Source organism: Dromiciops gliroides, chromosome 1 (assembly GCF_019393635.1).
Source record: "Dromiciops gliroides isolate mDroGli1 chromosome 1, mDroGli1.pri, whole genome shotgun sequence".
In the NCBI taxonomy this organism is placed as follows: domain Eukaryota; kingdom Metazoa; phylum Chordata; class Mammalia; order Microbiotheria; family Microbiotheriidae; genus Dromiciops; species Dromiciops gliroides.
In genome coordinates this window covers 183,498,959-183,525,823 of record NC_057861.1, presented here as the reverse complement: position 1 = coordinate 183,525,823, position 26,865 = coordinate 183,498,959, and the positions used below count along the sequence as shown (strand labels likewise).

Genomic DNA, 26,865 nt, shown 5'->3' with positions numbered 1-26,865 from the left:
CCCTATTATTTGTTATCCTACATCTCTCCTACATTCAGTGACTCCACTTCTATACCTTTCACTGTCCTTTAAACCCTTCAGAGTTTGTCTTCCAACTGAATTATCCAACTAAACTGCTTTCTCCAAACTTACCAATTATCTCCCAGATGCCAAATGAAATGGATTTTTTTTCAATATCCATCCTTCTTGAACTCTTGATACTGTTTATTTTTGTGTCGTTTTGGGTGACTGACTCTCCATGACCCCATTTGGGGTTTTCTTGGCAAAGATACTAGAGTGATTTGCCATTTCCTTCTCCAGCTCATTTTTACAGATGAGGAAACTGAGGAAAACAGGGTTAAGTGACTTGCCCAAAGTCACATAGCTCTTGTATCTGAGGCTGGGTCTGGATACTTACAAAGGAAAAAAATGGAAATAGATTGCTTGATTTTATATATTTATTCAGAAGGTAGTCAGTCAGCCTTTGATAAAAGTTGGAAATGAAGGTTCAGTCAGTAATTTTTAATGTATAATCCTATCTTTTCAAAAGATCTGTTTACATGGTAATTTTTATATTTGTGAGATTGCACACATGAAACTTAATGCACTCAGGTATTTTGCATGATGTCTGAGGTTAACAAAAGTTGTAATGAAGTTGTAGTTATGATTACACCCTTCTTGCAATCAAAAAATGACTGGAATTTTCTGTCTTGCTCAGGCTAAGTTGTCAGGAAATAATTGCTCATCTTTAAGAAACTGGTCATCCTTGCTTTGATCAATTAATGCATTCAACCAAGAATCTGAATAAGAATTATAAGATGAGTAGCATCATATGCTTCTCACTTACTTTGATCTGATCCTAAATTATCCACATAAAGCTTTTCCCCTTAGGGACAGACAACTGGATTGTAGACTGGAGAGAACGCTGGGACAGATTTGTATTTTCTGGGATTCTTCAAAGGACAAATCAGTGCTTCATGGCCTCCCAAAGAAGGGCTCAAAATAGCCATCTTCTCTAGATCAGCTGGAAAATTGGCTTGGATAGCTCATCTGTTATATAAAAGTACCTCCTGGAGTTGGTTTTCCAAGGTTCTTCAGTGGCATTCACATAAAAACCAGCACCAACACCAAAGTCCCAGATGTCATCTCCTTCTTTAACATGGTAGCCACGTGGATAGGTGTCTGGTGCAAATGACAATGAGGCCACACTCTGCTGAAGCTTGGTGATAACCAGCTTTTGTGATAACATTTTGTTCTATGCAAGTTCAACCAGACAACCAGTAACATGTAGGATATTTTCCAGTTTTTGCCTTGGGTGGTAAGTTGATTCCAAATTTCATTTTGCATTTTAGTATCCCATGGTCATGTTCATATGCTTTCTGAAGCCCCTCAAAGTGCTTTGTTGCTGGAAATCCATTTGAAGGCAATAGTTTCTTTGCTTTTCAGTTGCTACTGTTTTTTCACTCACTGCCACAAGGTGATTGACAGAAGGGGTATGATTCTCAGCCACGGGGCTTCCGGACATGAGACCAGATTTCCGGTATGACCCCTGTCATGACACCGGGGAAGGCCTGGTGCACTGGGTCCTGGAGCCTATGAAAGGGCTAGGTCAAGTGGGAGGGGCTGTCGGCCTGATGTGGCAAAGCCAAACTTCCCTCTGCTGGTCTCTGCCCAAATGACAGACAAATTTTAACAAATCACTTGTCCCCTCTGAATCTGTTTATTCATTAGTAAAATGAAGATAACAAGAGGCTTTTCTGGCTACTCTCCCTTCCTCACGGCTAGTGTCTTCCTTCTGAGATTACCTTCTATGTACTTTGTGAAAATCTTCTTCTGTAGCTATTTGCATCTTTTCTCCTTCATTAAAATGCGAGCTCCATTAGGGCAGGGACAGCATTTTTGCCTTTCTGTGTATCCCTAGCACTTACCATGGGGCAGTGGGGTGGCACAGTAAATACAGCACTGGCCCTGAAGCTGGGAGGACCTGAGTTCAAATCTCACCTTAGACACTTAGTGTGTGTGACCCTGGACAAGTCACTTAACCCCCTTAAACATCCAAGGCCATCTCCTGTCATCATGATGTATACCTTGCCCTTGGACCCAGATGGCTCTGGAAGAGAGAGTGAGGCTGATGACCTTGCATAGCCCTCTCTCCCTTAAATCCAATTTACTGCAAGTTATGACATCACCCTGATGGAATGGACAAACAACAGCAACAATGACAGCACTTACCATAGTATCTGGCTCATGTTGTTGTTGAGTTGTATCCAACTCTGTGACCCAGTAGACCATAGTACACTGACACTATCCATGGGGTTTTCTTGGCAAAGATGCCAGAGTAGTTTGCTCTTTCCTTCTCTATTGGATTAAGGCAAATAGAGGTTAAGTGACTTAGTCAGGGTCACACAACTAGTTAGTGTCTGATGCCAGATTTGAACTCAGACCTTCCTGACTTGTTGCCCAGTGCTCTATCTACTGAGCCACCTAGCAGCCTCACCTGGCCCACTTTTTTGGCTCACTTGCAGACTGACTGACCGAACACTTAAGAGCATCAATTGTTCTGATGATATCGGAAGTCTTTCTTAATAGACTTCTGGTTCATTTATAAAATTCTACAAAAGCCAACTTTTGCTCTGTTGAGCCAGCCACTCCTCCCTGGGCTTCAGTTTGCTCAATTTTACAATGACCTGACAACACAAAGACCTGGGTTAAAATCCAACCTCAAATACTTATTAGCTGTATGAGCCTGGGCAAATCACATGGCCCCTCTGAGCCCATTTATCCATCAGTAAACTGAGGTTAGTAATAGCATCTGCCTCACAGTTTCAAAATAGATGTACATAAAAGGTGCCTTGAAAACCTTAAAGTGCCATATAAATACCAGCCATCATTACCATTGTCATTGTCATCATTGTGGCGACAGGATTTTTAATATTCCTTCCAACAGCTAGGATTCTTTAGTTCAATACAATACATTTCCTCTAGGCCAGGGGTTTTAACCTTTTTTTGTATCATGGGCCCCATTGACAGTCTGATGAAGCCTGTGGACCCCTCTTCAGAATGTTGCTGAAAATACATGGGATTCTAAAGGAAATCATTTAGATTTAAGTATAGTTATGTATATATTCATAAGCACATGTGAATATATACATAAATATATATATACAAACACACATATATGAACCTATATATACATATCTAAACATAGGCATATATAAATACATGCACATATATACATATCTCTACACATGTACACATACATGTGTGTACACACACACACACACAAGCAGACTCATAGACCCCAGGTGAAGAACTCCTACTTAGGTCAGGAGAGGAAAAATAACAAAAACCCAAAGGAGGCCTAGAAAAGTGCCAGTTGGGGATAGGAAATGCTTGCCATTCAACTACCTTGATGCCTGGTGGTCCACTTTCTTTTTTTTTGTTTTTGTTTTTGTTTTGTTTTTTGTTTTGCAGGCAATGGGGGTTAAGTGACTTGCCCAGGGTCACACAGCTAGTGTATCTGAGGTCAGACTTGAACTCAGGTACTCCTGAATCCAGGGCCAGTGCTTTAACCACTGAGCCATCTAGCTGCCCCCGGTCCTCTTTCATGTACCACAGCAGAAACAAACCCATCCATTTTTTTATGATATTACTCCAGATAGTTCATAGTCTGGAAAGAACATTGCTGAAAATGTGTTTTCTCACTCTATGTATGATGGAAAGTTTATTATTTTAATTGAAATACACTCTTGAGAAATGATTAAAGAATTGACTGGAAGTCAGCAAAAAATAAATAAATAAATATAATGAGCTCATTTCAATAGGAACAGCCTGGCTACCATGCTGGTTGTCAAAAGTTTTCAAAGCTGGTTTCTCTCCAGTAAGTAGTGTCCTGTAGGCTCTGTCCATCTGTCTTCAAGAAAAGAGCATTTTATATCCTATAGAAGAAAATAAATAGTCTTCTGAAGAAAAAGAAAATTACCAGTAAGAAATATCAATCTCTTGGGCACTTGTGGCTCTCATCAGGGAACCAAGACAACAATAGATTCAATAGTAAAACACTAGAGTGGAGGTCATTTTTACTACTAAGTGTTAGTAGGTGGCCTATGATCCGCCATATAACAAGGCTGTCTTTCTTAAAGAAGAAATCTGTTTCACTCCCTTTCTGAGTCCTTTGGGAAGCTATTTCCTCTTACTACTAAGGCCTCAAGATGCCTGTGTTCCTGTCCTACAACAATCAATTAATCAACAAACATTTTTGAAATTGAAATATATCATATTATTCTTTAAAGAAGTATTTATTTATATGTCTATTTACTTATTTGCTTGTTATTCATTTATACTATCTATCCATCATCTCTCTTTCATCTCTCTCCACCCCCCCATCTATCTATCTTACTCAACCTGTAATTTCATCAGTCCCTTGTGAGGAGCTTCCACTTCCAATGCATATTGGCATTTTCTCTTCAGTTTATAGTCTTAGATATTTTCCTGGGACACTGAGAGGTTAATTGACTTGTCCAGGGTGACATAGACAGCATAAATCAGAGGTAGAGCTTAATTCAGATATTTATGACTCTAAGAACTACTAAGGCTAAAGGCCACTACTGATAGCTTTGCATGGGGGTAAAAATGCAAAGGCAAGAAAAAGGAGGGAAGGAAGGAAGGAAGGAAGGAAGGAAGGAAGGAAGGAAGGAAGGAAGGAAGGAAGGAAGGAAAGAAAGAAAAGAGGGAGGGAGGAAGGGAAAGAGGGAGGGAAGGAGAGAGGAAGGGAAGGGAGGAAAAGTCCTAGGATTCTGTGCTCCTTCCTAAACTCCAGAAGTATGCTTCTGTTCCCATGATGTCAGTTTCTTAATGTCCATACTCTACTTCTCTGAGCCTGATCTAAGATTCTACCATAAGCTGTATAGTTCTGTCTTAATTTCTAAATGGTAATAACACTGGAGAAGTGCAGCAAAACCCAAAGGGAGACATGGAGTCTTATATGCAGCAAGACCCCTCACATTGAACTACACTGAGGATTCCAATGAATGTAATATTTTTGAATTTTCATAGTACAGTCTACCTTCAGTTTTCTTTCTGCATTAGCATATAGCTTTTAAGTTGGAAGTTCGTATATAACCAAAAAAAATTAAGAAAGGAAAAGGTTAATTTTTAAAAAAATTGTTGGAAGATCAATTGTTCTTTGAATTTCATTTAATTATTGTTGCTTTCATTCACTTTTGTCCTTGTCCATTTATCTACAAAGATATATGTTTCAGGGAAACAAACTAAGGTGGACAACCTTTGCTCCATAACTTCTTTGAGGAGTTTAAAGAAAACATCCATGCCAAAGATTTGCTATTTTTGCCTAATGTAAGACCCCCTGGAATGCACAAGCCTTGCCCAGGTGGGTGTCAGCCTGCTGAATGGTCCAGCAATAGTCCTTAGGCTAGTAAAACAAGTCCCAGTATCTTTCAAGGCAGTTGTGTGTAAATGGAAGGGAGCTGGGAGGTAAACAGAAGCGATATCTCTATCAAGCATGGGGCACTTCCTGGGTGCTGCCATTGCCTTGACTAATGTGGAAGCTTTCTTATCCCCTAGTTCTATTTACCTCACCTGTTCAAAGACACTTTCATCGCCAGTTCTCCTCCCATTTAAGATGCTAATCTAGCAAGGAAAAGAAAATGGGCATTGCTTTCTGTGCAGCTGGGGAGACTTGTTAAGAAAAACAAAGACTATTAAAAAAGAGCAACACAACCACCATCACCCCCAAACACTTAAATACACAACTCCTAACATGCACAACTTATGGATAGTGAAGAAATATTTGTGTTTCCAAAAACTTTTATCTTTTATACCTAATGGGACTTTTCTTCCCTATTTACTTGGCAAAATTGAATCTCTATACTAAGTATGAAGATTGACTTTAGAGGGGAAGGGACCAAGCGAATGCTTGAGAGGTTGGCTGGGATTTGGGCAAGGGGTGGGGGTGGGGGTGGGGAGCAACCTCCAAGGCAGATCCATTCAACCCTGCTCAGTCATCTCCTATTTTTAATATTAAAAGGAATACTGAGTGAAGCAGGACAGAACACAGTGTTCTGGGAAACCAGTAATCAAATGGCCTAAAGCTAATGTTTACTTTCTGGAATGTTTTACAGAGGCAATACTTGGAGATGTAAAAAAGAGGATGCCTAATAATAGCCTTTCAGCTACAGAAATAGAAAAGCGGCATAGACATGATAATTGAATTTGGTTTAGATGGTCAAAATCTGTGTAATTCTACAGCTGTATTTTCCAAACTATCTACTTGACTTTTAATATATGTTCTCTTGGGTTGGGTGGGGGAGGGAGGAGTGGGGTTGTTTTTTTTGCTCAGTACAGCCTTTGAGAATTGCTAATTACCCTTTTCAGGAAATCACAGAAACTCAGAGGTAGACTGGAGCTCTGAGGTTCTCTTGTCCAGCCCATACCTGGAAAGGAATGTCTTCTACAGTCTCCTCAATATTCCTTCTAGGGAATTACTCTAGTATTCATTCCTACTCTACCTTGGATCTTCAACCTCTCCTTTGTCAACGGCTCTTTCCAATGTGCTCATAGGTACATTCTGGTCTCCCCAATCCTAAAAAAATAAAAATCAATAAAAAAAAATCTCCCTTTCATTATTAAACTTCTTGAAAAAGAGCCTTTGAAGCTTGTACTATCTCACCAAACACCAGCTAATCATCATCTGATAACCCAGTTTCTAATCCTCCTATTCCATGAAACTGCTCCCTGCAATGTTATAAATGAATGCCAAGACCTCTTTAAAAGCCTTTTCTTTCTCTTTCCCTCCAGTATTTTATCCCACTGAGATAGTTTTTTGTTGTTTGTTTTCAGGGCAATGAGGGTTAAGTGACTTGCCCAGGATCACACAGCTAGTGTCAAGTGTCTGATGCTGTATTTGAACTCAGGTTCTCCTGAATCCAGGGCCAGTGCTTTATCCACTACACCACTTAACTGCCCTGAGATGTTTTTCTATTACAATTTAATCTTCCCTACTGTGTGACTGAGGGCCAGTCACTTAACCCTTTTTGCCTCAATTCCCTATCTATAAAATGAGCTGGAGAAGGAAATGGCAAAACACTCTACTATCTTTGCCAAGAAAATCCCAAATGGGGTCACAAAGAGTCAGACACGACTCAACAACAACAGCAACAGGCATGTGAGTCAATCAAGCAAAGCACCTTTATGTGTAGTCGTTGTTCAGTTGTGTCTGACTCTTTGTGACCCCATTAGGAGCTTTCTTGGCAAAGATACTCGAGTGGTTTGCCATTTCCCTCTACAGCTCATTTTACAGATGAGGAAACGGAGGCAAAAGAGTTGTCACTTGTCCAAGGTCACATAGCTGGTAAGTATCTGAGACTGGATTTAAACTCAGGTCTTCCTGACTTTAGGCCCTAATGCTCTATCCACTGTACCACTAAACTACCCATGTGCCTATTCTCCATAAAAGCAAATCAAAAAAGGATTCCATAGTTTTCTGGACAGGGATGACTTTCAAAAAAAACCAAAACTTACATGTCCACTCCCAGAAACACCAAACTCCTAGGCCTTTGCCTACTTGCCCTCTCACTTATATCATTCAACATAGCACAAGTCACTAGCTAAGCAAAGGAAAAACTGAGTTTTGGTTGTACTTCAGGATTAAGTGCCACTTGTGTTATGGGGTCAGGGTGCTAAAGCAGTTGTGGAATTTTAGCTTATGAAATCTGGGTCCTGATTATGTTCAGAATAAATATTTATCCCCCAAACCATTTCAGAAACATCCAAAAGAGGATCATCTAATCCCGATGAAGGTCTGTTCTGTCTCAGATTTAACATTCTGCCCTTGGTAGTATCTGAGTATTATCCAGAGAGCAATAGAGATGCACATGGTGGGTGTGAATAGGCTGCTACATTACAGAGTATAAGACGTCATCCATAAAACATATTAGCAAGAAAAGAAGATGGGTTGGTCACACAGTGATAGCAACAGTTAACATATCAAAATGAGAGATAGCTCATGTCCTTCATTGGTTTCTAGGATGTGAAGAGAAATTGAGGAAGGCCCCAATACGTAGAGTAGATCAACTGTGGAGAATTTAGAGGCGAACGTAGGCTTCCATAGATGGGGTTGTTGTCATCATCATTGAAGTGAATGTCTATATCACTGAGATCAAAGATTCATTTGAACGTATATATGCACATACACACATTTACATGTATGTGTACATATGTATCCACATATGTGTATATTTTATACATGCATGCATCCCAAACTTCAATGAGCTTACATTCCATAAAATTATAGAGTGGCATCCAGAGCCAGATTAAAATGTAATTGGAAAATGTTTAACAAAACAGATAAAATACAATATAGATACCTAGATAATGTTAATTTGTGGTTTTATAAGTCAATATATAGCCTTACCTACAAAAATGTGAAAGGGAGGGTAAACATCTTCAGCTCAGATAATTATCAGAGAAGGTCACACAGTAGAGAGTTAATACCTCAACTGAACCTTGAAAAAAGGCAAGGATTCTGAATGGTTGAAGAGAGAAGGAAATGTATTTCTGCAGATGGCCTGGACAAATGCATGAGAGCCAAAGATATATCAAGTGCAAGTAATAGGCTATAGTGTTAACTTGAATCCAGGATGTGGGGAAAAGAGAAATGCCAAAAAAGGCTGGTAAGTTAGAGTCAGATTGTGTAGGACTGTAAGCATTGAGCAAAAGGGCTTGAATTTTATTCTGAAGGCACTAAAGATACCTTCTTTAAAAAAATTTACTTTTAACTTATGAAATGAAACAAGCATTTCCATAACATAGTACAATAAAAAAGACAATTGTCCATGAAACTACAAATCTACTATATACAAATTGCTATTCTTTACAAATATACAATTCTTTTTCTTCCTTCTTCCCCCCTCACCCTAGAGATGGCTACCATTAGACACAAGTAGGTGTATATATTTTATATATGTGTGTGTGTATGTATGTGTGTGCATGTAGGTATATGAATAATATATACACATATAAGTATATGTGTGTATGCACGTATACATACACAACACATACATACGTATATGTAAAATTACTCTATGCATACTTCTATTGATCAGTTCTTTCTCTGGATGCAGCTGTGTCTTTCTTCATATGTCCTTTATAGTTAATTTGGGTATTTATAATAGACAAAATAACTCATTGTAATATTAGATACTTTCTAAATTCCATGATTCTAGTCAGTCCAACTTATGTAAAGAGGGACAGGACATTTTAATGGCTTGGACTGGATGTTCTCAGTGTAGCCCTAGAGATACAGTGTGTAAATTAGATGTTGGAAAAGGTTTGGGGGTAGGAGGAAGGCAGAGAATCCTGCAGTTTATGAGGTGGGCATCTTATCTCTGTTGTTTTCCCTGGTCTATGGGGGGAGTGAAGGCTGAAATAGCTCTGAATATTTCTTTTCTTTATTAGTTTTTTTCTTTACAAGTGGGTATTTACTGAGAAGATATAACAAGAATTTGCTATATTTAACCCTAAAACCTGAGGCATAATTTCCCCTCTGCCCCAGAGAAAGTGGACTCAAACTTAAAGCAAATCCCAGAAAGGATTTGCTACCATCAAGTTCACTTCTGAATTTGGTACAACCGGTAGATTGGATGAGTCAGCATCTTAGTTACTAGAGGACTTGGGTAGTTGGCACCGTGAATAGTGCACTGGGCCTGGGATCAAGAAGACCTGAATTCAAAAGTGACTCTGGGATCCGGAGCAAGTCACTTAACGATTGTCATCTTTGTTTCCTCTGCTGTAAAATGGGGGTGATAATCATAGCACCCACATCCCAAGGGTGCTGTGAGGATCCAATGAGATCATGTTTGTGAATTAATGAGTATAATAACTGACACTTTAATAAATAGATGCTTAATAAATGTTTATTCCCTCCCTCCCTTCCTTCCTCCCCTCCTCCTTTCCTTCCTTCCCTCCTGTCTCCCCTCCTTCCTCCCCTCCTCCTTTCCTCCTTTCCTTCCTTTCTTCCTCCTTCCTTCCTTCCTCCCCTCCTCCTTTCCTCCTTTCCTTCCTTTCTTCCTCCTTCCTTCCTTCCTCCCTCCCTCCCTTCCTTTCTTCCTTCCTTCCTTCCTTCCCTCCTTCCTCCCCTCCTTCCTCCTCTCCTCCTTTCCTCCTTTCCTTCCTTTCTTCCTCCTTCCTTCCTTCCTCCCCTCCTCCTTTCCTCCTTTCCTCCTTTCCTTCCTTTCTTCCTCCTTCCTTCCTTCCTTCCTCCCTCCCTCCCTTCCTTCCTTCCTTCCTTCCTTCCTTCCTTCCTTCCTTCCTTCCTTCCTTCCTTCCTTCCTTCCTTCCTTCCTTCCTTCCTTCCTTCCTCCAGTCCTTAGCACTGTGAAGGTACTATTATTGGCTATAAACTCTTACCTGAACTCCTTGACTAGATTTGTGATGACTCTATTTCCTAAGCTCACAAGGTTGTCTCCAATATTTCTTCACCTAAAATGAGAGAGAAAAATTCAGAAGAAAAACAAAAACAAACAAACAAAAAACCTACCCTCCAAAAAACAAACAAACAATAAAACAAAAACCAGAGGCCTGTATTCATAGTTACATGTGGACAAAGGTGGAAAGATGAAAGCCTGAGACCTCTCTGTCCACCCATAGGCTTAAAGCAGCCTATCTCCCCTTGATTGTAGACAAGCAGGAGACCCTAACATCTTAGAACATAATTACTATCTCTCCTGGCCCCATTCTCACAGTTATGTTATTCTCTCTTTTAAACATTTTAAAATTTTATTTGTGATATATAATTATATTTTATACATATATAACCATAGATATGATATACACAAAGATACATATGACATATATAATGTAAATTTTCTACATTATTATATTTACATATACCTAGATATATTCTAATACATATAACGTAGTATTTTAATTCTTTAAATAACTGTTTTATAAATAACAAATACATATCAATTTATATAAATAATTTATATGACAAATTTGTTTAAATAGAATTACTATATAAATAATATCTAAATAACTCATAAGTGCACAACATATATATATATATATATATGTGTGTGTGTGTGTGTATAAATACATATGTACCTCCTGTATCCTTCCCAGCACACCCTTCCCCCACCTTTTCAGATTAAACATTTTTATTTATATTTTTCTATTCCAATCTCTATCCCTCCCTTGCCCCCTCCTTTCCCCCCTCTCCGAGGTGGCAGATAATCCAATATGGGTTATACATATAGAATCATGGTAAAATCATGTTATTGATGTTATTTATTATGTTATCCTCAAGATCATTGTTCAAGCTAACAAGTTGGAGATTCACTGAAAGCAGGGTACATAGAGACATCCTTCTCCATAGGGAAGCTTTGATAGCTAGCTCCCTTTCAGAAATGAAGGGAGAATGTAACTCAGCATTGGGAACCTCTTTATGCTGCCTAATAACCAAAGAAAGTTCCTGTCCTCCTATATCAAGTGGGTTGCCTTTGGAACAGAAGCTTATAACAAGCAGATTGTTGCAGGGAAGGAGAGAATCCTGAAATACAATGGTCTTCCTGCAAGTGAGCTCAAGGACAAGGTTCTCATTGTAAAGCCAACAAAGGGAATTTACAGCAGTGGCAACATGAGCAGAGGTAAATTCACTTGACCATCAGGAATCTAGGAGTAAAACAAATTTAATGCTGAGTGATCAGTGAATGGATTTAGAGTCAGATGACCTGGGTTTGAATCCAGGATTGTGTGACTTTGACAAAACATTTCATCTCTGTGGGCCCCAGTCTCCTCATTTTTTTAAAGGAGAGAATTGATTAGTTGACCCTCTAAGATGCCATACAGTTCTGATTCTGTGTTCTTACAAAACTGATGGATTTTTAATCAAAAAACTTCCTGGTAGCAAACAATATGAGTGACAAATACCCTGCCCAGAAGAGCAGATCTCAGGATCTCCAAGATAATTCTAATCTCCAAATTCTGTTGCTGAGAAAGACTATACTCAAGTGAGAATTTTTGGCATCCAGAAGAATAAGAAATTACCTAAATGGAAATGATCAAATGGAACATTTTGTTCTGAATGATGCTGATGAGTAAAACTTTGATTTTCTTCCTTTCTCCCTAGGTAGAGAAAGCCCTAATACTCCCACCCACTGCCTCCTATTTTTGTTCTATGAATCCTGTCAAATTAGGGTCATGGCACCAAACCAGATATCCCAGAATCCAAAATTCCCTTTGTGAAATGCCTGCTAACTGTAGCTTCCCCATCTGCAGTGGGTCCCCATCGATGGGAAGCTTCTCAAATTGCAGGATGTGTTATTTTTATATCTATTGTTTAGTAATAATATGGATAAATCCAGTCTCCTTTCAATGCCCTTTTGCTCCTGAACAAGAGAGAAATATGCCCTAGTTCATCAGATGTTTTCTTTTGTTGAGAAATGATTTCATTTGCCATTATAGCACCCAAGAGTCCTCTATACTGGCTGGCCAGGAAGGGATGATTCTATATGATTTATCGTTTTATAGAGAAAAGGAAACTGCATTAAATCAAGAATCAAATTAAACATTGGTGCCGAAATTGGGTAGCTTTGCATGATAACTGTTCTTTGTCAAGTGTAGTTGAGGGCTGCAAGATTGAAAAACAATCTACAATGTAATGATATTTTATCACCAAATCACTAAAGCTTAGGATTAGATGGAACCTTTATAAGTCACTTAGTTTATAAGTTTTAAATAATATAAGCTAATATATTTATAAGTTTAAAACCTCTAGGTTTTATACAGAGTTCATATAAACCATTAGAAACAAATGGTCACAGTATCATAGATTTAGTTAGAGATGGAAGGGATCTTAGAGCTCAATTCGCAATGGAATATATGAATTGCATATTCTTCAACTGTCCATATCTCTCTCTTTTGCTCAGAATACCAAGTAGACCTATCATATCATTGTTTCAATTGGTCGCACACCCCGGTCCACCCTGCTAGTTCAAGTAAATATAGAAAGGATTGACAAGGGAACATTGCCTTCCTATTAATGATTGGTTGGCAAAGGCACAGCTGGAAGAGGCTTCAAAGTCTATCTAGTCCAACTTCCTCATTTTTAGAAAGAAGGAAACTGAGGTCTAGAGGTTCATTGACTTCTTCAAGGTCATATAGGTAGTAGATAGCAGAACTGGGATTCAAATTTAGTACCCATTCCACTTCACTATATTCCCTCCCATGATAATGAGGCACTCCTATTTTCAAAGCTTACCAAACATTCCCCACATGTCTTTGGTCACCCATTCCTGTGTTTAACAGCCCTTTCAATCACAAGAAATATTCTCAAATTTATTTGAATATCCAAGAAAGAACATTTAACTAAAATATACATTTTGGAATCATTCTAAAACTCCTGAGGATGGTTTAGGTACCTTTGAGGTCTGCATTGACAGAAGCTAAAGCAAGCAAAGACTTATCCTCTGTATTTCTTCCTTGCTTATTCAGAATGTTTTTTTTTCTTTCTTTTTTTTCATTATTTCTTCTTTAATAGTGTAGGGGACAAATTCCAATTGGGGAGTGTTAGCTAGGCAGCTCACCGCAATATTGGGGCAAGGAAGGAGACCAACAGCATCCCTCAAACACAGAACAGGGTTTATACTAACAAGAACAAACTTAAAAAACAAGCAAGATCAGTAGAATTAAAGGAAAGGGAAAAAAAAAAGAATGGGGGAAAGGAAACAATAAACCTGAATCACACCACTGGCCAGGGCTCAGAAGAACACACGGCCACGTCCTGCCTTTTTCCACCTCCATGGCAGAATAGCCAATCTCCTTCCTTCTTCTTCCCAACAACCCCCGGGGCTCCCAGGAAACAGGGCAAACAGACACACAGCCCCAAGCTAATTGGCCGGCAGCCCTGATTGACAGAATTAACAAGCTGCTCTACAACTGCCAGCCCCCCTTCAGCTTCCTTATGCCAGAGGCCACCTAACTGCCCTCACCCGGCTTTCAGTCATTGTGTGGTTGCTCTCATTATAATTTGGCCAGGCCCATTGAGGTGCGTGGGTACTTGCTGAAGCAAGGTCAGGGAGCACGGGGTTTCTAATTTTAGGCAAAGATGGGGTCATAGAAACCTCAAATCACAATTAATTCTTTACATTTCCCCCTTTGTTTCATCAAGAAACACGGGGTGTTTCCTTGATGAAACATTAAATAATAAACAATAAATAAATAAAAATAACAGACTATCATAACCTATGCTAACAAACAATATACTAATAACAACATAGGAAAGGGAAAATACATATTACAGATGATGTATATAGTAACAGAAGGAAAAAACAAAAATGTTCATTTGGAGTCCTTGAAATCTTGTCTTTGTTGAGTATTAAGATGCCATCAGGGGAATTGGATTGTGGTCTGGATTCTGGATTCTGGATACTTTTACTTCTCTATCTGTTGAACTGCTGGATTTCCACTAATCTTTAGCATTGTCAATGATCAAAATATAACTATGCAGAACAAATTTAGACTTGATACATACAGCATATTACAATAGGTATGTTATTCATAACTGTCCACATCTCAATCTTTACTCAGAAACCCAAAAGCAGATGTAATATCCATTTCCTCATTTCTGTATAGTGCTTAGAACAGTGATTGAAATCTCTTGGCTTATTCATCACATTTATTAAAGGAAATAAAGTTGGTGATTGTGTATCCTGTGGTGAGGGGTTGGGGAGAATCAGCTGTGATTTGGTAATGGGGCTTAGTTGTCTATATTATCAGGAATAAAACCCTCATGGCACTAAAAACCCTATGGCAACGAATTCACCTAAAATCTAAGTGGTTCATGGGATTATATATTTCAAAGTGAAAGAGACTTTCCAGTCTTCAAGTCCAAACTTTTCATTTTGCAGTTCAGGAAAATGAGGTATAGAAAGGTTCATTGACCTGCTCAGTTACCAAGTGTTTGAAGTTAGATTTGAACTTATGACTTCTTGACTGTAAGACTAATGTTCGAACTGATCTGTCAAGTTTCCTCCAAAAGCAAAAGCCTACAGGGCGTGGCATTACCAGAAGGAATACCATTCAAAATTTAACTATATCCAATCCTGCTTGGATTCCCAAAGTCATACAGTATGGCTATGTTCAGGATGGTATGACATTAGACAATTTCTCCACATCCTTCGAGCACAAGGAGACTTATCATTTCATTGTTACAATTGGTCACACACCCCTTTAAGTACAGAAAGGATCAACAGGGGAACACTGTCTTCCTGTTAATGATGGGTTGGCAAGTCCTGGAACCATGTTCTGCCATGCTCCCTTCTACCCTTACTTCCAAACATTGCCTCACCCCAGCAAAATGAGCCATTTTATCTTGGTATCTTCTTGCAAAGGATCAAATTTTCAGAATGGTTGGAAAATGAATAACTGCTTTTATATCACATTTAAGCTTTGTCTAAGCATTTAAGTGGGAGAAAACTATATAAAACAAATATATTTAGATATATTAAGTAAAGCTCTATCTGTGTCCTTGCTTCATATTATGTGATGACATTAAGGAAAAGATTTCATCTTGTAATGTTAATGAATGCTTGCAGAGTAAAGTCTTTGAGGTTTGGAAATTTAAAGGTCTTATTGTCCTCATTTCCATCAATCAACCAACAAGCATTTATTAAATGACTACTATGTTCCAGCTACTGTAGTAAGCATTGACAATACAAAGACAAAACAAACAAAAAACAAAAACAATCCCTTCCCTCAAGAAATATATTCTATCCATCAGGACAAAAACAGGTACACCTACTGTTGAATAAAAATAATACAATCTACAATGTAAATTCATAGAAGAGGTGATGTTATTTCTTTCTTTCTTGATTTCTTTCTTTCTTGATTTTTCTTTCTTTCTTTCTTTTTGGGAGGAGGGGTGAGTCAAGAAAGATTTCATGAATGAGATGGTGCTTGAGCTGAATTTTGAAGTGTGCTGGAATTCTAAGAGATGAACATGAGGAGGGCATGCATGACAAGAATGGGGACTACTGGTTCAAAGGCAGAGATATAGGAGATGCGTGTTTGTACAGTAGCAGATAGGCCATTTGGTTGGTCTGTCAAATAGGAACATGAAGTTATGTGTGATGGTTCTGAAAAGGTAGACTGGATCCATATTGTAAAAGGCCTATAATGGCAAACATAAAAGCCTATATATTATCCTAGGGGCAATAGGAAGCAACTGGAGCTTTTTTGAGTCTAAAATTGGCATGGTCAGACATGAATCATAGATCTACTTCTTAGTCCTTCTAGTCCAATTCCCTTGTTTTACAGATGAAGAAACTGAGGCCCAGGGAAGTTAAATGGCTCACCCAGGGACATTTAGGTAATAAGCTTCAGAGGAAGAATTTGAATGGAAGTCTTTAGATTTGAAACCAGTGCTCTTTCCAGTATAGAACGTCATCTCTTGTATACAACTTTTGTGCTTTCTTAGCTTTCCTGGCAAAATGAGACTGCTTTTTCTATAATGTGATCCCACTCATGATCTTCCCTTCTGTATAAAAAATACTGAATAGAAGCAAATACTGTTTGAGGATGGATAGGGTAAAAGAAGATAGATAATAGAATAAATATCATTGGTAAGGGAATAGGACAGAGGGAAACAGTTGACAATAGTATCTGTGAAAAAGAGAAAAGGAAAAAATTGTACAAAAATATTTATAGCACCTCTTTGTGGTGGCTAAGAATTGGAAATCAAAGGAATGTCCATCAAATGGGGAATGACTAAAGAAACTGTGGTATATGAAATGGAATGTTATTGTGCTATAAGAAATGACAAGCGGGATGATTTCAGAAAAACCTATGAACCTATTTCAGAAAAGCCATATGAACTGATGTATAGTGAAGTGAGCAGAACCAGGAGAACATTGTGCACAGTGACAGCAATATTGTTCTATGAGCAATTGTAAATGACTTAACGACTCTCAGCAATACAATGATCCAAGACAATCCCAAAAGAGTAATGATAAAGCATACTATCCGCCTCCAGAAAAGAACTGATAATGATTGAACACAGACTGAAGCATGCTATTTTGTGTTTTCTTTTTTTTACTTGAGTCTTTTTATATAAAATGACTTATATGATAATGTTTTGCATAATTGCACATATATAACCTATATCTGATTGCTTACCACCTCAGGGAGGGAGGGAGAGGTAGGGAGGGAAGGAATGAGAGAGGGATAGAATTTGGAACTCAAAACTTTAAATAAAATCCAATCAATGAAAAAAGAAAAAAATTAAAACTATACCAATTTTTCAAGCTCATTTTCCTCACTTTTTGAGAGATATTAGCAGTGTATCATAGAGAGGCACTTGATTGCTTAGTGGAGTCAGGAAGACTCGAATCCAGATTCAGACACTTCCTAGCTGTATGACCCTGGGAAAGACACTTAACCTTTTATTGCCTGACAAAATGGATCCACTGGAAAAGGAAATGGCAAATCACTTCAATATCTTTGCCAATAAAACTTCAAATGGGGTCACGAAGGGTTGGATACAACTGAAATGACTGAACAACAACAACAAAAAGCAGTGTACCATGAAGGACTCATGAATTATGAGAATTACTGAACATATTGTCTTGCACTAAAGTTCTCAAATTGATTGAATGGGTATTTGTTGAATTGAAGTGATGGTGTGATGGAGAGTATGGAAAGAGAATTAGGTCTGGAGACAGAGGGTTTGAGTTCAAATCTTACCTCTGACAATTACTAGCTCTATAGGTTTTCATACAACTATCTCCTTATTCTTCTCCAATCTGCATTTCTGCTCCTTCTCAGCCTCCTTTGCTGAATCTTCATCCAAATCATATCCATTAATTGTAGGTGACCCCTCCAAAAGCTCTGTCTTGGGTCCTCTCTCTTCTCTTTCCCCCATAACTCACTTGGTGATCTCATTAGCTCCTGTGAGTTCAATGATCATTTTTATGCAGATTATTCTGAGATTTGTACAAACAGCCCTGTTCTCTTTCCTTAGTTCTAGTTCTTCATCATGAACTGCTTTTTGGACATCTTGATGCCCCAAAGGGCATCTCAAACTTAACATATTTAAAACAGAACTTGTTACTTTTTCTCCAAACCCTCCCCTCCTCTCACCTTTCCTATGAATGTCAAAGACATCACCCTTCTCCTAGTCACTAGGGCTTGCAAGTTCAATGTTATTCTCTACTCCTCACTCCTATTTACCATTCCACATATTCATTCATATTTCACCTCTGCCTTCTGGATTCCTTAAAAGTTAAGCTCAAGTTATACCTTCTTCAGGAGGTCTTTCCTGGTCCTTCTCTCATTCAATGGTTAGTGTCATCCTTCTGAAATTACCTTCTTTTACATCAGATCTATGTTACATATGTAAAGTTATCTTTATGTTGTCTCCCCCATTCAATGTGAACTCCTCAAAGAAAGGACTGTGTCTTTCCATTTCTTTGAAGTCTTAATGCTTAGTACAGGTGTGGTATATAGTAAATGCTTAATTAGTGTTTGTTGACTATTGATGAATGCCCGTTCATGGGCAATTCCCTTCACTTCTCTAGAAAAATGAGGAAGTTGGTCTAGACATCTAAGATCCTTTTGCTCCAGTATCCTATGTTCCTTTGAATTGAATTCTTATCTTTGATCTCCTATGAGCCCTTTTAGGTCATTTGATTCATTTTCATATAAGAAATATTTAAACGTCTATGTTGAAGACACCATTCTAGACATTAGGGATACAGAAACAAAAACCAAATTATACCTGCTTTTAAGAAAGTTATATTCTACCGGGGACAGGAGTCAGGGGATGAGGGAAGGACATGTCTATTTGGATAAGCAAATTCAAAAATTTTTTGCTGACTGTAGTCTAAAAATGGAGTCTGTAGATTCACTGACATCTTCTCAAGTGCTAGTCTAGCTAGCTGTATCATTACTTGGATATTGTAGTGTAAAGAATTAATTGTGATTTGAGGTTTTTATGCCTCGGAGTGCACTGGCCTGGGGCTCTGCAAACCGCACGATGCTCCACCCACTAGTTGTAGCTGTTGCCAGGGCTCTGGCACCTTACTCGCTGACACCTACATGGGCCTGGCAAAATTATAATGATTGGAAGCCTAGTAAAGGCAGTCATATGACTGTCAGAGCGGCCATCCCATTGGCTGGGACTGTGTGGGGTGTTTCTAGATTTGGGGGAGGAGAATTGGGCATTCTAGGTGGAAGCTGGAAAGCGACAGGCGTTCTGCTGCATATTTTCAGCTGATTCCTGGGCAGTGGTATTTTTTTAGGTATTATAATTTCCTTTTCCCCATTTTATTTCCCTTCCCTTGATCCTACAGATCCTGTTTGTGTCTTTTTTAAAGTTCATTCTTGTTAAAATAAATCTTGTTCTGTTTTAAGGGAGGCTGCTGGTCTCCTTCCTTGCCCCAATATTGTGGAGAGCCGCTTGGCTAGCACTCCCCAATTAAAAATTGGTCCCCACAGTAGATAGAGTGCCAGAGTTGGAGTCAGGAAGGCTCATCTTCTTGAGTTCAAAACTGACCTCCAGACACTTACTAACTGTGTAATCCTGGGCAAGTCACTTAACCTGTTAAACCTCAGTTTCCTCATTTGTAAAATGAGCTGGAGAAGGAATTGGTGAGCCACTCAGGTAACTTTGCCAAGAAAGCCACAAATGGTGTCATGAAGAGTAGTAGGACATGACTGAACACCAAAAACTAAGTAAAAAGAATCCACATTCTAAATGCTCCAGGACAACGTTTCTCTTTTGCCTGGTGCCATCAGCAGGACCAAGCTGTGCTTAGGTGTGCCAAGACACTTGAACACTAAAAGGAAACTAGCTGGAGATGTGCCCTAATTCTATAGAAGAAGGAGGCATCATGGTTTTTAGGAAGAAAAAATATTTTGGAGCCAGACCTGGGTTAAATCTTGCTTCTCTGCAATACTTAATTATGTGTATGTCCTTGGGCAAATCATGTCTTCCTAACTCTTAAGTCCAGAACTCTACACTATACCATGCTGTCTCTCTCTTTTTTTTCCCCACAGTGTACTGTAGACCTCCTCTACCACATCCCAGCTCTTTATCCTGAAGTCTCACTCCTGTCCTGGGATTCAAGCATTGGAAGTGCTCTCTGCCTCTAAAGGTCCTCTCTCTGATTGGACGCATCTCTCAGGACCTCCATTTAAAGAGGGTGCCCAAGGCAGTCCTCTCTCATTCCACTCCAGATTTCACTCTGGACTTCCTCTGCTATACTCCTCTTCCCACTTTTTGGGTTTCCTTTTATGCTTTGTTCCTTCCATACTCCACCATTATGATGTCAGGTGCTTGAGGAAAGAGACTTTTTAAAAAAACTTGTATTTGCATTACTAGCTTTTAGCAGTGCTTGGCACGTGTGAATGCGTGTGTGTGTGACATACATATGTGTGTTTACATGTATGTGCATGTGTGTATATAATGCATGTTGATTGACTACAAGTACAAAGGAGGGATACAGACAAAGTCCTCTGAGAGGTTTGAGGGAGAAGAGAGGACTTTCTGCTGCTGAAAGGCTTTAGAGATGAAAGACTTCAAAGAATGGGAAAGATTTCAAAAAGTAGAGATGGGAAGCAAGTCTATTCTAGCCATGAGAGATAGAGTGAGCAAAACACAGAAGCAGAAGAGGTAAAGACATGAACAGGAGATGATGAACAGCTCATTTGGACTCAAATGTGAAATACATGAAGGGGAACAATGCGAGATAAGATGAGAAGATTGACTAGAGCCAGTTACATGGGAGAAGGCCTGAAATGGCAGGCTAAGTGGGAGCAAATGAAATGGGATCCGGAAAGCTTTTGAACAAGACTGACGTAAGGAGAGTGGTGTTTTAAGAAAATCACTCAGGAATGTGGACAGATTAGAGAACATTGTATACAGTAACAACAATATTGTTTTAAAGAACAATTTTGAATGATGAAGTCAATTTGATTATTGTAAATACTCATATTAATTGTAAAGGACCTATGAAGGAAGCTCCTATATGCATCCAGAGGGGGGAAATGGATAAACAGAAATAGATATAGAATGGTGTTACATATATATGTGTGTATGTATATATACCCATATATATTTATGTATGCATATGTATATATACACACATATAAACACATGCGTATATACATACACACACATATATACACATACACACACACACACACACACACACACACATGCTCACCCAGCTAGAAAGATTCAGTGGCAAATGGGAACCCAAATTTCCTTGACTTCAGGTTCAAAACTCTACCCACCATTCCATACACCTTTAAAATTTTTTTTTTTTTGTGGGGCAATGACGGTTAAGTGACTTGCCCAGGGTCACACAGCTAGTAAGTATCAAGTGTCTGAGACTGGATTTGAACTTAGGTACTCCTGAATCCAGGGCCAGTGCTTTATCCACTGCTCCACCTAGCTGCCCCATACACCTTTTTTAACACACATACATGTATATATATATACACACACACACGGACACACACATGTATAATACATACCACACACACATATATACATGGATATATGTGTGTATGTATATGTGTATTGTATACATTCATGCCTAATGGTGGCCATGGATGACAGGAAAGAAGCCAAAAAACAAAGTTATATAATACCTTTATTATATTTATTTATACATATTATGTTATATTATATTTATAATTTATATTAATTATATTATATTTAATACCTTTATTCTATTTTAAAGGAATAACAAGTTGTACATAATAGATTTGTAGTTTCATGCACAATCATCTTTTTTTCTATTCCACTATGTTATATAAATGCTTATTTTATTTCTTAAATTCATAATAAAATAAATTCTTTTTTTAATTAACAAAGGGTGTATGGAATGGTAGGTAGAGCATTGAACCTGATGTCAAGGAAATCTGGGTTCACATCTGCCTCTGGATCTTTCTAACTGGGTGACCATGGACAATTCATTTAACCTTTCTGATCCTCAGTTTCTTTATCTACAAAATGGAATGACTGTTGCAAAGTTTATATAAGATAATACATACAAAGTGCTTTGCCAGTGCTATACAGGTTATGTAAGTTCACTATAAAAATTCCAGCTATTATCATTAGAGTGTCAATAGCGGCGATTATTGAACGGCCAAAGAAGATGAGGACTGAAGAAATGTATTAGATCTGCCTATAAGGGGGTCGTTAGTATCTTTGGAAATGGAAGACAGAGTATAAAGAGTTTGAGCAGTGAGTGTGAGGAGAAGTGAGAATAAACCATTTTCTCTAGAAATTTGATGGTGAAGGGAAAAATAAGAAGAATTCTATCTTAAGGGAAGGTCAGGGTCAAAGGAAGATTTCCTTAGGAAAAGAAGATGTGAGCAAGACTGGGATATGGTATTGATTCTTATCCTTCATTTAATCAGTCACTAAATCTGGTTTCTACCTCTGCCATAGATACTGTATTTGTCTCACCTTTCCCCTTCCAGTCAGGCCTGCATGCTTTCTTGTCTAGATTATTATAAAAGGAAGCTAATGGGTCTTCTTGCTCCCAATCTCTCCTTTCTCCAATCTTCACAGCATTGCCTGAATCATTTTCCTGAGGTGTTACTCTAAACATGTCACTCAGCTGTTCAATAGCTACCCTGCCTCTTCCCATTCCCAAATGCCTGCCAAATCAGCTCCTCATACTGGCATTTAACTCCCTCCACAATCTGCTCCAACCTACCTTTCCAGCCTCCCCTTACCCTACTTCCATTCTAGCCAAATAAGTCACTGTCCCCTATTTTTGTCCCTTCCACTCCTGTCTCATGGTCTTAGGGAAAGAGAATGCTATATTTTGAGTCAGACAATACCTGACTCAGGCTTGAATGAAGGTCCTAATACTTAGTAGCTGTGTGACCTTGGGAAAGTCCCCCTCATCTCTCTCAGCCTCAGTTTTTTTATCGATAATAGGGAAAATAGTAGTTGTGTTATCTAATTCACTAAGGTTGTTGTAAGGAAGACTTAATAAATCATAATATACATTATCAACATAAAATACTAAAATTCTGTTGTTTATTCCCTTTTGTGAAGAATTAACAAATGTTTATTATATAAATGTATGTGTGTATATCTGTGTCTATATCGGTATAGCCCTATAACTACATTGGTATGAATATTGACAATAATATTGATACCAATGTAGTTACAGATACACACACACACACACACACACACACATATATATATATATATATATATATAGAGAGAGAGAGAGAGAGAGAGAGAGAGAGAGAGAGAGAGCCTGTATTTGCATATTTGTAAACATGCTGCACCCCCTAGCAAAATATTAAATTTCTTGAGGGGTATTTTCTATAAACATGCTATACTCCCTAGTAGAATATCAATTCCTTAAGGTCAGAAACTCTCTTTCTCATAAGGCCAAGTGCCATGCCTGGAATATGGCAAGTGCCACTAAGTGCTTGTTGATTGATGGGGACAAGATGGGCACTCTGAAAGAGAATGAGAAACTGAGTCAACCTGTGTCTTTCATACAATGAGCCCCTTAATAAACATTTGTTGGATTGAATTGGAAAATTGCATACTGGAATAGAAATGAAAAGAGAATGTTGGACTGAAAGTTTGCAGGATGAGGAATGAATGCATCCTAGAAGACAGAGAGCAAACTGGCATTAAGCTGAATTAAAACCCTCCCACCAGCTGGAGTTAGTTTGGCTCCCTTTGTCGCTATTATTTGGGCATTCCCAGAGGAAGCTAATGAACAGAACACAAAAGCTAACAAAGAGCTCCTTTTGGTTCTGTAGAGGACAGAGCCAGACAACTTGCAGGCCTTAGAAACAAATTGGCTTAGTGAATCCCTCATCTAAGATGAGTAGCATTTATGGCTATAAAGCCTCATTGGCACAAAAGGAGTTATGACTTCATAATGTGGACAGGGCCTGGAAAGAATAAGAGGGGAGGAAAGGTAATTTAGGTATCAGACTTCCTGATTTTCTCCAGAAGGAGAAAAGAAAGAATTATGGGTAGACTCAGGAGGGTAACTAAGCAGCAAATAGATTCCTTAAGAAAGGAATTGGCTTTCAAACAAATATTTCAGAGCAATTAGTACTAAGTATGAAATTGTCCACACATAATGAGTCACAAGCCAGAGATAAAATACATATATATGTATATGTATGTATACACACATATATCTATTTTATTATTTTATCTCTGGCCCGTAACTTCATATATGTGGGTGATTTCATACTTAGCACTAATTGCTCTGAAATATTTGTATATGTACATATTTGCATATATATGTATATGTATAAGTGTGTATACACAGTGTATATAGCTTGTGTGTAGTTATATATAGTTTACATATGTATATACAGTTTGCACATATGTGTATATCAAACCCACATGTGTGTGTGTATGTATATATTTGTGTGTGCATATATATGTATGTGTGTGTATATATATATATATATATATACACACACACACACACACACACACATACACCTGAAAACTGTGGCATTTAAAAATTTATGGGGTGCCCTATCTATGTCCCAAGTGTTAGGGAACTTAGCTAGGATTTCTGATATATTGTTACTTAGAAATTAGAGGGTATTGCACCAGTTTTGGGCAGTAAGCATTTATTAAAACATATTAAGTATTAGTAAAAGATAGAGCATATGGCTTGGAAAGTTTAGAAGGCCTATCTAAGATAGAGAGCAAGTAAAAGCACCTCTGCTCCCTTCAGCATTCCAGGGCCCAAGAGTGAGAGAGCCTGCTAGCGTATGCTCACTGGGGTACTTCCAAACTGCTCAAAGCTCATTGGCTAGCATCATTCAAATCCATTGGATTACTGGACTTGAGGGTGATCCGGAGCAGTACGCTGATGTCAGAGTACAGAGGACAGACCCTCTGAGGGGAAGGCTTTCGGATAGGTGTAGTTTTGAACTGTAATTGTCCCTATTCACAGTCCAAGATCCACCTACATTTCCTGAGTCTCCACTGGCCCCAAGAAAGGTCAGGCAAGGCTCTCTGGGTTAGGCCCTGGAGCAGGGGCTTCTGGGAGACCCCAAAGCCCATTATTTTCTCACAACACATACATATACACATACACATACATGTACATATGCATACACACATTACCTGAGGTAATACCACCTCACCCTTTTAAATTTTAGGACATTCTGTGATGGTGCTGGTGCTGGTGTGGAGAGAGTGTTGAGTGGATATGTACTCCCATCCAGTGGTTCCTTAAGCTGCCCTGAATTCAGTACCATAGACCACATGCTACACAGCTTCAGAGTAACTTTTGAAGGTCCGTGCTCTGCAATCAAAAAACTATCCAGTTGTTTAACCACAAGTCGAGAGGTTCTGATAAGTTTTGGTGACTTCCTGGCTGACAGGGGAACATTATCACCAAAGCAAATGTCAAATGTAGAGTTTAGAAAGACTTCCACATATTGAGATGATCCATCTGCTCCATGCAGAAACCTAACAATTTCTGAAGTTCCGGTTATTTTCTCCAACCCACAGGTCACTTCTCCATCCAATGGAGCGAGTGAAAACTCAAGTGGCCCAGAGTTCACCTGGGTTTATCAACTCACTCTCCATTGATTTCTGTTTCCTCCTGTATGCTGCTTTTGTTATTCCGAGGGAACTAGGTCAGCTTTTCACAGTGGAAATGTCAGAGAAATAAAGAGGCTTCCTTTTAAAGGAGCTTTTCCACCACGGAAGGGGAAAATCTCACTATGTCCTGTGAATGGCGACCTATAGCATGACAGCGCTGTTTCCGACCCGAAGAATGAACAGAGATAGAGGAACACTGGGCAACATTTACACTCACTCCCCTTGCTAGTGAGACAGCTGGGCTGTGGATTTGTCATCACAACCAGTGAATTAAGGGAACGGAAACATCAACTCTGTGGAATCTTTTGGGAAGCCAATGACTAAACTGAGCTTAGAACAAAGGAAGGCTTTCAGGAAGGGTTTGACATTTTAAATAGAAGCACACGTACGCCACAAGGCTGCTGTCCGGAGAAGCCAAGGGGAATCCATGTCTCTCAAGGAGCCGGCTCTTTCCAGGGCAACGATCGGGTCCTGCAGGCTTTATGGATGACTGGCAGGACCTGGTGAAGTGCAGCATGGGATGCTTCCAAAGAAGGGACCAACATAAAATCGGCCAGGTTCCACTATATTCTACACTACCACCTTAATTCACTCTCAGACTCCTCTACTTCCCTATCAGCTGTCTTGCCCAACTTGGAATGACTCGGTGCTGGGATTCTCTCTCCTAATTGGTGACGTGCTTGACTGGGACTGCCATTTCTTGTGGGGACCCAGCCATACACTTCACTTCCAGCTCAACTTACTCTGGAATACTCTACCTCCTCCCTGCACCCTTTTAAAATTCCTCTTTATTTATTTCTTCCCCATTAGCACTGATACCTCTTAAGAATAGGGGCCATCTTATTTTTTTTGTATTTGTAAGAACGGTACTTAACAGATAATAAATGTTCTCTTTCTGTCTGTGTGTCTCTCTTCATCTCTGTTTCTGTCTTTGTCTCACTATCTCAAGCTCTCTTTCTCTCTGTTTCTGTGTCTCTGTCTCTATCTCTGTCGATTTCAGTCTATGTCACTCTCTGTCTGGCTCTCTGTGTCTGTCTCTGTCTGTCTGTGTCTCTGTGTCTGTCTCTGTGTCTCTGTCTCTGTCTGTCTCTCTATCTCTATCTTTGTCTCTGTCTCTGTTTCTGTCTCTGTCTCTCTCTTTCTCTCTGTCTCTATTTTAGCCAGGCCATTCTTCACCAAGGTTTCCTACATCATCAAATGGGTTGTTAGCACTTATTTGGGGAGCATGGTGCTGCAAACCC

General features: G+C 38.9%; 1 pseudogene; it reads right to left on the bottom strand.

Moving 5' to 3' along the window:
• Window positions 1–549: 549 nt before the first annotated feature.
• The window catches only part of LOC122746910, a 38,264-nt pseudogene continuing 11,948 nt past the window's right edge, over window positions 550–26,865 (bottom strand).